This window comes from Lynx rufus, unplaced genomic scaffold (assembly GCF_022079265.1).
Source record: "Lynx rufus isolate CCGP_SWC_20201006 ecotype Redwood Valley unplaced genomic scaffold, mLynRuf1.p SCAF_7, whole genome shotgun sequence".
Lineage (NCBI taxonomy): Eukaryota > Metazoa > Chordata > Mammalia > Carnivora > Felidae > Lynx > Lynx rufus.
The window spans coordinates 40,754,376-40,768,984 of NW_025814889.1; the positions used below are offsets into that span (position 1 = coordinate 40,754,376).

Genomic DNA, 14,609 nt, shown 5'->3' on the forward strand with positions numbered 1-14,609 from the left:
AGAGAATCAGTGCAGAGCCCAACACAGGGCTCTATCTCACAAACCACGAGATCATGACCTGAGCTGAAATCAAGAGTGGGACGCCCAACCGACAGAGCCACCCAGGTGCCCCAGGCTTTTCGTCTTTTAACTGCTGGATCCCAGTATAATACTGTGCCTCATATATACTATATATGTATATCCAATAAATGTCCTATTACCGCCCTGATATAATGGCACGTGTTTCACATCTCATGACCTAGGGAGATCATCTGTAGGACAGACCCATGAGGTATCAAGAGGCAGACAAGCCCCAATGCGAGGATGGCCCAGAGCCGAAACCCAACCACACAAGTTTGTACAGCGCCTGCCAGGGAATGCAGGGGAGGGCAAGCTGGCCTGCTGGCCTCAGCACGGCTCTTGGAGGGAACTCCATTCTGCTACATCAAAGGGCGCACCTCTTGATCAAAAGTTTGGACCAGACACACTGCCTCCTGGATCTTCCTCCACCCCCTCCCACACTAACTAACCCCGACTAATAGCCCTCCAGGGACCGGGATCAACCATGGAAGGCAGACATCTGTGGGAGCTTCCAGTGCCTTTCATCTGAACCCATAGCAGATGCCTAGCGTCTACCACCAACACATTCATTATGCTGCACAGGTAAGACAGAGCATCCAGACCCATCAGGCCATTTGACTCAAGATATCCTTGTGACGGACTGGGAGGACCCTCATTCTACAGAAGACCAGACTGAGCTCAGAGAGGCTGTGACCTGCTCAAAATCACTGCAGTAAGTGGCAGTACTGGTCCCAGGGCTTCAACATGATGTGAGCACTACAAAAAGCTGATGTGACCAAGGCTGCATCTAGAACAGCAGAGAGGAGGACTCTTTTCTCACTGATGCATTTCAAGGGAGCAGAGGGACAGACAAACAAGAGCCCATTCAGGGGAGAGACATGAGAAAAGAAGAACTCAAGACCACATCCAATGAAAAATGGATGAAGGTGTCTGATTAGAGAAGGCAAGGGTATGGGTGAGGGATCACGATATTCGGCCACCTGAGAAAGAAGTAAATGTCCCTCATAGCCCACTGTATGGCCATGCCCCTCCTCCCCTCCCCCCAAAAAAGAGATAGACAAACCAAGAAACAGATTCTCATCTATTGAGAACAAACTGATGGTTGCCGGACATTAGGTGGGCAGGGGGACAGGTGAAAGAGGTGATGGGGATTAAGCAGTGCACTTGCTGTGATGAGCACCGGTGCTGTATGGAAGTGCTGAATCACCATATTGTACACCTGAAACTAACTGTATGTTAACTAACTGTAACTTAAATAAAAACTTTAAGAATCATGTTCTAACATACGATTAGGTTCTTAGAGCATTATTTTAATTATTTCACCAGCCTTTTGGAACAAGGCAGTAAATAAACATTCCTTCATCAATTGCCATCTTGAAGTGAAGAGAGAATGGTTATTATCGTGGGTTGAATAGTGTCCTCTAAAAATCCACTTCCACCTTAAACTCCAGAATATGACCTTATTTGGAAATAGGTCACTGCAGATACAGTCAGTTAAGATGAAGTCATACTGCATGAGGGTGGGCCCTAAATCCAATGACTGGTGCCTCTGTAAGAAGAGGAAGGGACACAAAGAGAAAAAAAGACAATGTGAAAATGGAGGCAGAGACTGGGGTAATGCGGCCATGAGCCAAGGAATTCCATGATTGCTGGCAACCACCAGAAGCTAGGAGAGGGTCATGGGCCAGTCCTCCCTCAGAGCCTCCAGAACTTACAAACCTGCTTGATTGTGGGCTCTGGCCTCCAAAACTGTGAAAGAATAATCTTCTGTTGTTTTCAACCAACAAGTCTCGGGTAATTGTTTATGGCAGCCTTAAAAAACAAATACAGTTATGGACTTAGAAATATTGGGGCGCCTGGGTGGCTCAGTGGTTAAGCATCCAACTTCGGCTCAGGTCATGATCTCGCAGTTTGTGAGTTTGAGCCCCGCGTCAGGCTCTGTGCTGACAGCTCAGAGCTCAGATTCTGTGTCTCCCTCTCTCTCTGCCCTTCTCTCACTAGCTCTCGCTCTCTCTCTCTCAAAAATAAACATTAAAAATTTTTTTTAAAAAGAGAAATATTATCAGGCTGAGCAATTCATAGGCAGCAGTACAACATGGTGGTTAAGAGCACACAACATGAGGCCAAACCACCTGGGTTCACATCTGCAGCCAATGCGACCAGCTATGCGACCTGGGGCAAGTTATGTAACTTTCCTGTGCCTCAGTCTCTCCTTCTACAAAATAATGAAAGTATCGACCTCCTAAGACCATTGTATGGATTTAGTGCATTAGTACATGTAAAGCATGAAGAACAGAGTTTCTGTTAGGGAACAAACCTTATAAATTTTCGCTATTACAATCAGCTAAAGCAGACTGGGGAATCTGAGTTTTATATTTTATTATAATCTCTACTCTAACAGTAGACAGTAATTAGGAGTCTCCACCTAATAAAGTGGAAAGCACTGTACCAACCAAATTATGTTTTATGTACTTTCTAATTCTTACAATGAGACTGTAAGAGAAGTAGAATAATCCTCACTTTATACGTGAAGAAACTGAGGCTCAAGAAGGTTGAGTAACTTGTTCAGGACCACATCATAAGAAGGGATGCAATTAAGATTTATACTCAGGTCTATGCGACTTTAATGCCTTTCCATAATATCACACTGGCCCCTTGGGCAGGGACCAATTCAGTTCCCCACTATATTACCAGCCCTAGCACCATGCCTGGCTAATAGTACCTGTGTCCCAAACACTCGACTGCCCTGAATACTGGCATTAGTGACTTTCTCTTAAGCTCAGCCCACATGGCATAGAAGCAAGTACCCAACACCAACAAAGCTAGACAGCAACCCCCAAATGAACCGGCAGGTTTATGGGAACGTCAGATTCCCACACTGATCTATATAGCATCCTATGTGGACACACAAACTTCCTGAAAATGTGTCTTTTGTTACTTAGAGAAACCAGGGAAGGTGGCACTGAGATTCAGCACTCCCCTGAAGGAACACGTTGCCTACTAACTTTACTAAGATTTCAATCTTCCATGGAAAATGGAGCAGGAAGAAAATCTGTACCCTCTAAAATTTTATTCTAAAGCAAAGTGCTACTCCTATTCTACTCAGGTCTATCTTAACATTTTATTGGAGAGAAGAAAGTGGAAATGGCCACTGGGAACATTAACCCTGGGACCTCTCGCATAACCACAAGCTTGAAGGGTCTGTAAGAATGGAACAAATCATTACAACATTTTCAAGGAGCAAGAGAAGTGGGAAGGAGGAAACCTAGGGGGTCAAGGAAGACTTCACAGAAGAACAGGCCTGAGCTAAGACCCATATCTTAGGGGAGGAAAGACCATGCCAGGTGGAGGAAAGAATGTGGGCAAAAGCCTGGAGGCAAGAGGCAGCGTAGCAAGTGTTTGGTGTGGCCAGAGTCTAGGGTGTGTGTCTGGGGTCAAGTCATTGAACAGACCTACTGGAGATAAAGTGAAGACATGGGCAAGCAGCTAATCACAGAAACCTGCTATAACATGTGTGAGGAGTGTGAAGTTGATCTTAGGTGCTTAGAAGCCACTGAAAGATTTTAAAGGGATTGACTTGATCAGATTTGTATGGAAAAGACCACCTCGATACAGCATGAAGATGGTTTGGAGCAGGCAATATAGGGATCAGTTGGGGGATACTGCAATAATGTAAGAGTGGGGGGCGGGTACCGAGTGCTGGAATCAGAATGGTGGCACTGGGGAAGGAGAGGTGGAAACAGATATGGGAAAGAAGACTGACGTGAGTTGGTCTCTAAGTGGATGTGAGGGAAGGGAGACATCTAGGGAGGCTTCCAGATTCTGACATGGTTGAGAAGGAGAATGGTTAGAACAACCCCCAAGATAGAATCAAGGTTACAGGACTGACAGAGAAGATGTTAAGTTCATCTACGAACATGTGGAGTCTGAGACATCCAGGCACGTGTGGTCAGGAGACAGGCAGGAGAGCCTGGAACACATGAGCTAAGTTACGTAAGAGCATTTGAGAATCATCATATGCATGTAAATAATAACTTAGCCACAGTGACATGGGTGAAACATCCCAGAAAGAGTGTTTGAAGAAAGGAGTAAAAGAAAAAGGAGAAAAGGAGATGAAGATGAAACTCTAAGAACACTGCTACTTCAATGGAAGATAAGGGGTGGGGGGCAGGCGGTGAAGCACATGAGAGGGAATAACAAGGATGCCCAGAGAAGCACAGAAAATGTAGGTACAAATCATGTTACAGACCCTGGAACCTTTTTAAGAGAAAATACCAAATTGGAAGTGGTCAACTGTGTCAAATGCAAAAGAATGATCAAGTAAAAACAGGACTGAAATGATCTTTGATTTCGCTGAATGGAAATATTAAACAAAATTAAATAATATAGAGTACATTTAACACAGTTCCTAAAATGTAGCAGACACTTGCTAAATAGCATTTGGATGGATGGACAGATGGATGGATGGAAGCACTTCACACTGACCACCCCTGAACTCACTGTCTGCATCATGGGTTGTATTTGCGATGGTTTCTTCCAGAGCCAGAGAGACAAAGGTGACCTCAGGGCATCTCTTCCAGGCTAAGCCATATACTCATCTACCTATATCTCTACACAAAAAAGAACTGTCCAGTCCACAGAATAACAAGAAAAAAAATTCATAGCTATTTTACCAAGAAGAGTCTTCCAAAGGTCATTCCATCTATCCCCCTGCCTCTGGCAGCATGTCAAGAACAATTTTTAACTCACGCCATCAGTAACATACAGAAACCCACATATGCATGCATCCAAATCAGACTTGCCAGAAGGAAGGGAGGAGTAGGCTTGTGTCTACCCTACCACCTCTTGCATCTGGCGGGGGGAACGGAAAAACTCGTCATCAGCATAGCTGCTGCCCCTGGAGCCAACAGCACAACCACAGAGCCAAGTCTCTGTGAAATGCATCAGATCAAACTCAATGATCAATAATAAAATCAACAGCCTTCGCAAAGCCAAAGGGGTTGAAATTCAGAAGGGGCAATCCTGTAATTTCTCCTGGGGCCATACAGCACACTCATTTTTGTGAGATTTACAGCTTTAACCAATTCTCCGGATGCAGGACAATGTTACAGAAGTCAAACCTTCTGACTAGGTGAGAGGCCAGGGTCAGGGGAATAATGATATAACAATCAGAGAGGCTCATGGACCCCTAGACCCCCTACTCCCACCAGCTCTAACAAGAGAAATCCAAACTGCTTATGAGGGTTAACCAATCAAACCAGAAAATCCAACAGCCATACAGTTCAGCTGGAAGAATGTTCCTTTATTAAACAAACAATGTGTCTGGAACACTTTTGGTCTCATTGTTCCATTCCAGGCTGGAGACTGAAGCTATAGAAATAAATTAGCAATTTCAATAATGCTCATCCTGGGCTGACTCTGCTGGCAAATTGAGACTCTTCCTGGCAGGGGCCAAGAACTGAGTTAACTCTTGCAGGCTATGGTTTGGGGGTGGGGGGTGGCAGCTGGAGAGGCATAGAAAAGAGATCTCAAATTGTAAACCACTAGTGAAAGAGGAAGGCTGGATAGCACTGAGAAGAAAGGTGCTGCCTCTTCTTCAGGGATCTTTAAGAATGGAAAGGAGCAGGCAAAAACCTCTCTGGCTTGAGACTGTATGCCAGCAATACCAGTAGACCCTGACCCATATCCACTCAGTCAGCACAACCCATCACCTCTCCTAGGGTCTGAAAGAAATAATGCCTCTCCCCAACTCAAGCTTCCATCAGTGGGCCAGGTACACCAGGAGGAGATGGACGTACTCCCCCGAGGCTGTGGTCTGCATTTTACAAACGAGAAAGTCTAGAGTGATTTCTGGGGACCACTTGACTTCAGAACCTTCTGCTGTGCTCCATCTTCTCCACTTCTCAGGGAAGCGAATTTGGAGAGCCATGGCCCTTAAATGACACCTTCGAACAGCAAGGCCAGGATCTGGATGCCTCCCCACAGGCATGGAGTAGGGGCTGTGCCAGCTTCGGGTCGTGGCCCACCGGCTGGACAGAGGACAAGAGGACATTCACAGCTTGGTCAGACATCAGAGGGACTGGTGGCCAGAGGACTAGCCATGTGACAGGTCTTCTTTTCCAAGGTTCAGAGGAAACCGACATCAAAGCTAGGAGAGGCATTAGCTGGGTGGTCTGAGAGAGCAATTAGGGAACAGGAAAGGAATGGAGAAAGGAGAGCAGAGCGCCTGGTCGCCCACATCCCCAAACAGCGCTCTCTTTGTCTTCCTGACACAAAGTCCAGCAGCAGACAAAGGCCCCAAGAGAAAAGGCCACGACCTTGCTACAACTAGGCTCAGGGGGCATTGCGACCCGCAGAGCCATGCAGTGCCGTCCACTGGAGAGATGATAGACAAAGGGAAAATTCTCAAGAAGAGAATGAGGTTAAGAGCTGAAAAGGGATGCTCCCAGGTGCCTCAGTCAGTTGAATGCCTGACTCTTGATTTCGGCTCAGGTTGTGATACCAGGGTTGGGGGACTGAGCCCCGTGTCAGGCCCCATGCCGAGCATGGAGCCTGCTTAGGATTCTCTCTCTCTTTTCCCTGCTCATGTTCCCCGCCCCCCCCACCTCTCTCTCTCTCAATAAAAAAATACAACAAAATACCCATAATTTTAAAAGAGCAAGAAGGGGAGATGAGAGCAAAGAGGGGTGCTTGTGGGCAGAGATGCCTCCCTGTGGTTTTCCTGCTAGGAAAGCATCCTTAAGGCGTGTCAAGCACTCACCATACGCCCTCCTGGAAACCACTAAGGCCACCACCTGTGTGTTGGCCTCAAATCTCAGAGTGGCTCGGTTCCCCTCCTCCGGCTTCCTGTCACCAGCTAGGATGCTGAAAACTAAGATCAGTTAAATACCTGAGGCTCACACATACAGCCCACACTCACTGAAGTGCAATTTAACCTAGAAAGAAGACTCACACGCCCCAGGGGTAGGTCCACATACTCTACCTATAAAATAGACCTGGAGAAGCCGGGTGCCCCAGAGCTTACACACAAACTTACAACAGCTCTGTGCAAGCACTCATAGAAATGTCATTTAGTGGTTTGTTTCATATGCATCCTGAGTAATTTCTCTTGCTCAGTCATCAATGCCATCAAATAGCACAAAGACTTGAGTGGATTTGTACCTGCATATGTCTGCTCAGCCGTCTGATCTCTGACTGTTCTGCAGGACTCTTCTCTGAGTTTGGAGAAGAGGGCCCCTCAGGGAAGCAGGGAGAGTGCTGGGCCAGGAGCTCAGGTCTTCACCTCAAGCCCCTGCTTTTCTACTAGCTAGAATTGAGGCCTTCGCAAGACACATCGTCTTGCCAGGCCTTGGTTTTTCCATGGAAGCAGGAGGTTGAATGCAATGACTAATGTCACAGGTCATTTCTAGCTGTAACATTTTCTGGGCTTATTTAATGCACTTGAAACAGTGCCAAGTATTTATAATGAACAACTATAACAGCAAACGTTCCTTGACCTGGTCAAAAGGTTTGAGCTCTGTAACACTGTGCCAATGTCCGGAAAACTGGTTGAAGCTGTAAATGTCACAAACGTGAGCATACCATATTGGCCTGGGAGAAATCACAGGATTGCTCTCTCTGCACGTCAACCCCTATGTGGCAGACACCTCTTGAAACCCTTCTGGTGCATTATCTAACTTACTTACACCTCACACCAGCCTTGGCGAGCGTATCTTATAATCAGCATTTGACAGAGAAACAGAGGTACAGAACAGTTTAAAATGTGGCCCAAGGTCACACAACTAGTAAAAACTGGAGATCGCAAACCCCAGGCATCTATCTCCAGACCCTGAACACCGAACCCGGACATTCTGTGGCTGCACCGGCAGTGAATGAAGGGAAGGGCATTTTGAATCTGGGCCTCTTCCCAGCCAAGGTGCCCAGCAACACTAGACTGTGGCCACGGTGGGCAGTGATTCTAGCTGCTGCCACCAGGGTGCTGTAAAATTCATGAGAGCAGAGGATGCAATGACTGGCATCTGGTCAGAACACAAGGGCAGCTTCAGTTTCGGACATGTCGTCCCACCCCATCTACCTGAGCAGTCTCTTCTGCAGACAGCGTGAATGCCAGCCAAGTGAAGACCTGAAAGCCTGCCCTTCTGCCCCCTTGCCCAGCTCTCCTTCCCGCTGCTCTAATTGCAAATATCTCCTGATGAAAAGCAATCACAGCATGATGGCAAGGTAGCCTGAAGGCAAGGTCAGCTCACTAAGGCCCCGAGGCCATCTCTGTCCTGACCCAGGACATTCCACACTTTCTGCACCATTCCAGAGTGGTGGACAGGCCATGGCAACACAAAAGCCAGGAAACTCTTCCTGGGGGCCAGGTGACAGTGTCCAGCCTACTTCGGGAAGGTGTTTCCACCTTGCCTAATAGTCTCCATTGGAGGAAACAGCAATCGCTTAAGCCCTTCTCTCCAACCTGTGACCTAAGAAAACACACTGGGCCTGCAGATAGCTCTGGATCATCTGGACGGAAAATGAACCAAACAGAAGAGAGAGGAAGCCAGCAGGCAGACCTGAAACCCACTCTCTTCCCCCAGCATGGTGAAGGACATGGTGAAGGACAAACAGCCCCAGGGCAGGGCTACATGGATGAAGAGCAGAGAGGACCCAGAGCAGGATGCACCAACTTCCCATCCGCCACCATCAGAACCATGTTCAAAAATCTGGTTCCGATTTGCTGCAGCCATCCATTGCCTGATTCTACCAGAAAGCACTACATTCTTGTTCTGCTATTTCATCTCCCTCTGGTCCAGCCTGCTCTGGCCCCGTGTCAGATTAATATTCCTATTCCGTGGAAGCCGGACGAAATTTCCTCTGGTGGGGTTGACCTCTCCAGTTGGCCCCAGCTGCCCGGAAGCTTACAAAGCCAGTGGCAGCCACCACCCCTTCCCCAGTGCTGGGATCCGGAAGCATAAACACTCCGGGCGGCCTCGGACTCACACACAAACTTATTAGGAAAGAGTGAGGCTTTACAAGGTGTCAGACCTTTCACCAAGCCTTCAGGTTGGGAGACCTGAGCTCGGGCTTTTGCAGGGAGAGAATAACTGAAGGGGAAATGCCCTAAAGGCACAGACCAGGCTATGTCTGAAGGTCGTGCTTACTGACTAATGACCAAGGCTCGGCAAAGGGAGGTGGCCGTAAGCAAGTACAGCAATACTTAATATTTACAGAGCAACTTACCGCATGTCAGGCACTGTGCTATGTAAGGGTTTGAAATGCATCATCTCATTTAATTCTCTCGACAAACCCAGAAAGGACACACAATTCTTTTTCCCATTTCACAGATGGAAAAAAAGGTGAGCCTAAGAAAGGTCTGGTAACGTGCCCAGGGTGTCAGTAAGTGGCAGAGCCAAGGCCTGAACTCACTCTGTCCAAATCCAGAGTCCCAGTCCTTAATCACTGAGCACACTACCAGCAGGGTCTGAGTTCTTTGGATCATCCCTTAGACCCATTCAATCCTTAATGAGCAACAACAGGGATCATTTTGAGGGCTGTGCAGGGGCTAATTAAGACCCTGGGCCAGGACAGTCCTGCCTGCATCTGCCTTACAGACCCTGACTGTGAATCAACACATACACAAGAAATGGGAGTCTGTCAAGGCAGACTCCAGCCAAAGCCAGAGCAAACTTTCCTGTGTCCGTTTTTCTGGAGATGTATACCGTTGCCCCTCTCCATGAGCAGGGATCACCAGAAGAAAACCACAGATCCTATCACCCAGTAGATGGCTGCAGTGGGCCAAGAGGACTCTGAATAGAGTCCTGACCTGGGACTCAGGACCTGCATTTGAGGAGGAGAGGCCCTTCCCAGCCTGCAAACCGAAGCTGCCCTGACCCTCCCAAGCAAGTTTAAAAGCAAACAGGAAAAGCAGGTGTTCAAAGAGCCATCTGTACACTCATGGTCACAGCAGCATTACGCACACTAGCTGAAAAGTGGAAGCCACCCATGTGACCATTGACAGACCATGGATATACATACGGTGGACTATTATTCAGCCTTAAAAAGAAGGGAATTCTGCCACAGCCTACAACAGGGATGACCTTGAAGACATTGTGCCAACTGAAATAAAAGGACGCAAAAGAACAAATACTGTATGACTCCCCTTAATATAAGGTACCTAGAGTAGTTAAGTCCAAAGAGACAGAAAATAGAACAGTGGTTGCCAGGGATTGGGGATGGAAGGGAGTGGGGAGTTAGTGTTAAATGGGGACAGAGTCTCATCTGGGGAAGATGAACAAGTTCTGGGCGTGAATGTGGAAATGGTTACCCAACAATGTGAATGTACTTTATGCCACCGAACTGTATGCTTAAAAATGGCCAGCATGGCACACTTTATGTTATTTAAAATTGTGTGTATAATCATATGTATGTATAGGTATTTAAACTATGTGTATTTCACCACAATTACAAAAAACAATTATAATGTGATGTTTCTTGAATCTAATAGCCATTAAAAATTTGGCTTGAGGCATGCCTGGGTGGCTTAGTCGGCTAAGTGTCCAACTCTTGATTTCGGCTCAGGTCATGATCTCATGGTTTGGGGGATCAAGCCCCTCGTCAGGCTCCACGTGGAGCCTGCTTGGGATTCTCTGTCTCCCTCTCTCTCTGCCCCTCCCTGCTCATGCTGTCTGTCTGTCTCTCTCTCTCAAAATAAATAAACTTTAAAAAATTTGGCTTGGATCTTAAAAAAAAAAAAAGTCAAAAAGGAATGAGTAATTCACAAAATCCACAGAGAGCTACGTTCACTAGCCTCAAACCCCAATGAAATGTTAAGGATAGATTCACTGAAATCCAGGAAAGTGAAAGTTAAATCTTCCAACATTGAATTATTTAAGGAGGTAACCCTACCTGACACAGCAGCGTCCTCAGTAAAAATGTATGATTCGAGGCAGATCATTCACGAATGGGCTGGGACCAACCCTGAGAACCTACTGCTTCCCCAGTGAAGACTTTGATCCTGGGGGCCAGCCCCTTCCCCGGCTCTGTGGCGGTCCCTTCCCACCAGTGTCCAGGGAAAAGGGGGCGCCTGTCTCCCGGAGGCCCAACTAGCCATATCGCTGAGTCACAACTGGTTTTCTCTCTTCAGCCATTCTCTTAGTCATTCACTAATGCTTCATGTGCACCTTCTGCATGCCAAGCATGGGGGGGGGGGGGAGGGCGGAGCTCCAGAAGCAGGGAAGCAGGGAGCATGAAGGGAGCAGGGTAACTAATGTTTTGGAACATTGCAACATGCCATGCACACCTCTAAGCTCTCCACAGGCATCATCTCCTGCACGCCTCACACAAGCTCTGTGGGGCACATACGGCTGATATGGCTTCTTCTTCTTTTTTTTTTTTCTTTGATGTAAATGCCAACTCTTCATGAGAGAGACAAAGCTTCTGGCACTTACACAAGGATTTGAATCTAGACTCGTCTGGCCCCTGAGTCAGGGTGCTTAGCCATGATTCTGCCCTGCTCATGTGGAGATACAGACATTAATGTCCCATGACCGCTGCCCTCAAGGAGGGCACACGCTGCCGGGAACAGCAGGACAGGAGCAGTTGTAGTCCAAGAAGAAACTTGCTCAAATGTGGGTCAGCATATGAGCACCCGGCAGCCTCAACAAGTCAAGACACCTACACGCGGATGGGACTCGTAGACGCTAAATGTCTTGTGTCTTTATCTCCTTCCCCTGCTGGCGGCTTTCCTGGGAACCAGGACCACGTGTCCTCCTCTCCATAGCCCCTCCTTCCCGGTGCCACACTGAGAGTGACAGAGTTGGGGTGTGCTGGCCACCAGATGGACAATCAACCCAGGAATGACAAAGTGGGGTTCCCAAGGAGAGGGAAAATGAGGCCTTTTTAGGTCAGGGCCTGACGAGAAGTAAAGTCTTCTTACAGGGGGGCCGTGCCTGGTTTGTAGGGTTTCACTTGGTGAAGCTGCCCTCCAAGGCTCTTTACTGCCTCCTGGTGGCCTGGAGGACTCTGTGGCAGTTGTGCGAATAATGCCCTGGGGCTAAGAGTTCAGACAGGATAGATAATCATAGGCAGTGTGTCTGTGGACAAGCAAAAGCAGGTACACAGACGGAAAACAGGACTCGTCGGGTCTATGCCTTCTCTGGTCTGTGGCCCCTGGGGCTTAAGATTCCACTCTTTTTAATTTTCTGCCCAGACCTGCAACTTGGGGAAAACAGTTCTGCCCAGAGGTGGTAATTCCACCTGTACTGAGTCCTTGGCAGCATGGAAAATCTCCCCCCAGGGGCCTGGGGAAGGTGGCAAGGCCTCTTGTGGCTGCACAGCTCATTCCTCTAGTATGACAGCCGCTCTAGACGCTAGCAGCCTCAATGCTGGTGCACTAGCCAGAGGAGAATGTGCTTCCAGCTGGTCACACTGGAACAGCATTGGGTAACAGAGTAAGACCCTGTCTTAAACCCTGCGGGGCCCCCCAGAGGTGGGCCTTGCACCCAGAGCCCAAGGCAGACGTGTACGTGTCAGAACAGATAAACGGACTGCTCTTTTTATAAGGTATTCATATACCTAATCTGGAGTTAATTATTTTTGAGTGGCTCTATCTTTCAGGATTTTCCTAAAAGCACATATTAAAAGTGAGAGAGAATCCAACCTAGAAAGAGTCCAACCCAGCAAGCACTTCTCAAGCCCTGTGTTAAGGACCAGGGAGTGCAAGTGGATTTCTTTTTTCTAAAATTCCCATTCTTGTGATACGCATTCAAGCAATATATACCTTTTCTTTGATTTAAAACATACATACACGAAAAGCCTGGTGCCCGTATCTGACCACACCAGGTCAGATTTCATCACTGCCAGGATGGCATGGACAACTGGGGCTCTTCCTTTGCCAACCAGCTTTTCATGAGATGAAAATTTAGTTCCTCTGACCGCCTTTCCTACACTCAAAGATACAGCCCACAAACAAAGAAATTCAAGAGTTACTAGATGTTCCATGACATTCTGCTTGAAAAATTTATACCTAAAGCCGATATCTTAATACTGGAAATTCCCCATGACAACATTTCCACAAGTCTTGAGTTCTACAAACTTGTAAAGCTCTATAAACTTGTAAAGCATCAACCATAGTTCCCATTTGGCCATCTAATAGATAATAAACTCTGTAATGTTTTATTTCTTTTAATTTCATCTGCTCAACCAAGGGATTTCCACTGTCCTTTCTCTTGCAGCTTATTGAATAATAAACCATTGGGTACTTAATGTTATTAAAATGAAGTAACTTGACGTACAGTCTACTCTGGATAAAAAGTTTTCCCATGATTATTTACGGATAGGCTCAAAATGTGGTTCTGGGACAAGCAGCATCAGCAGCTTCTGGGAGCTTGTTAGGGGTGCAAATTCTCCAGCCCTGAGACTAATGGAATTAGAGAAACTCTCAGCGTGGGGGCCAGAAAGCTGTGCTCTAAACAAGCCTTCCAGGAGTCTCAGTTCCAGGTAAGAGGACGTAAGCATGTTCCCTGCATCTTTTCTTCTGAACATAGCTACGAAACCTGAACAGAAGGTATGGAGCAGCAACTCGAGAATTCTGAAAGATAAACAGTAGTAGGCAGACTGAGGAACTAGGGAGCTCCTCAAACTAACACCAAACTGGTGTTTTTCTCCTTCGGTATCCCCCCGCTTAGAGCCAAGGCAGTCCAAAAGCCAGAGGTGGGCACCACCAGCACGGCAGAGAGCCCCAAGAGAAGCCCTCTAGTGTTGGCTTGAGAAATAAATTAAAAAAAAAAAAAAAAAAAAAAAGGGAACCTCAACACTCAGAGAGAAGGGAAGCAAACCCCCATTTTTTTTCTTTTCTCTATGCTTTTGCACCCTAGCCCACAGGCCTCTAGAAGTCTAAGGGAAAGGAACCTTCTCCCCTGAACAGAGGGGCTGTGCCCCCAAGAGGGTGGAGCAAACCCCTGTTGCTGTTTCTCTCTCTCTCTGTTCTCCCACCGCTTGACCCAGATACAGATGCAATTGTGGGAAATATGCGGCAGAAGAGGGTAAGCAAATCCCAAGGTTTCTGGAGAAAAGGTGACAAAGGGGACGTTGGAAAACTGGAAGGTACAAAAAGATCACAGAGAGGGAGGAGCACAGCAAACTGTCCCCATAAAGCTGTTCATGAACTCCTTCGCTCACCCCTGGGCTCTAGGCACATGCATCTGACCCTAAACAGCAGGCTACATAAAGACTGAACTACGTGGTAGACCACTGCCCATGTTCCAAACTAGCCACCTGGGAGCATCTGCGGGACAGATCCAAACAGCACAAGGCTTTGAAAATGAAACTGATATTGAAACCACGGTCCACAGAGGACTGGTCAGAACTTGCAGCCTCCCAGGCAGATCAAGTGCCTGCTAAAACACAAATAGGATTTAAACAGGACCCAACATCTAATAATATTGAAAATGTCCAGGACGCACTCAGAAATTATTGAGCACACAAAGAAACAGAAAATGATTTTATGGGAAAAGGCAACAGATGCCAACTCCAACACAGCAAAGATACTAAATACCTGGCAAACACCT

The 14,609-nt window shown here is 47.2% G+C and overlaps 1 protein-coding gene across 1 annotated transcript in view; it reads right to left on the minus strand.

Annotated features, from left to right (window-relative positions):
* ANO2 (anoctamin 2) overlaps positions 1 to 14,609 on the minus strand; it is a 312,785-nt gene that overhangs the window by 272,975 nt on the left and 25,201 nt on the right. The gene's annotated exons all lie outside the window — the stretch shown is intronic.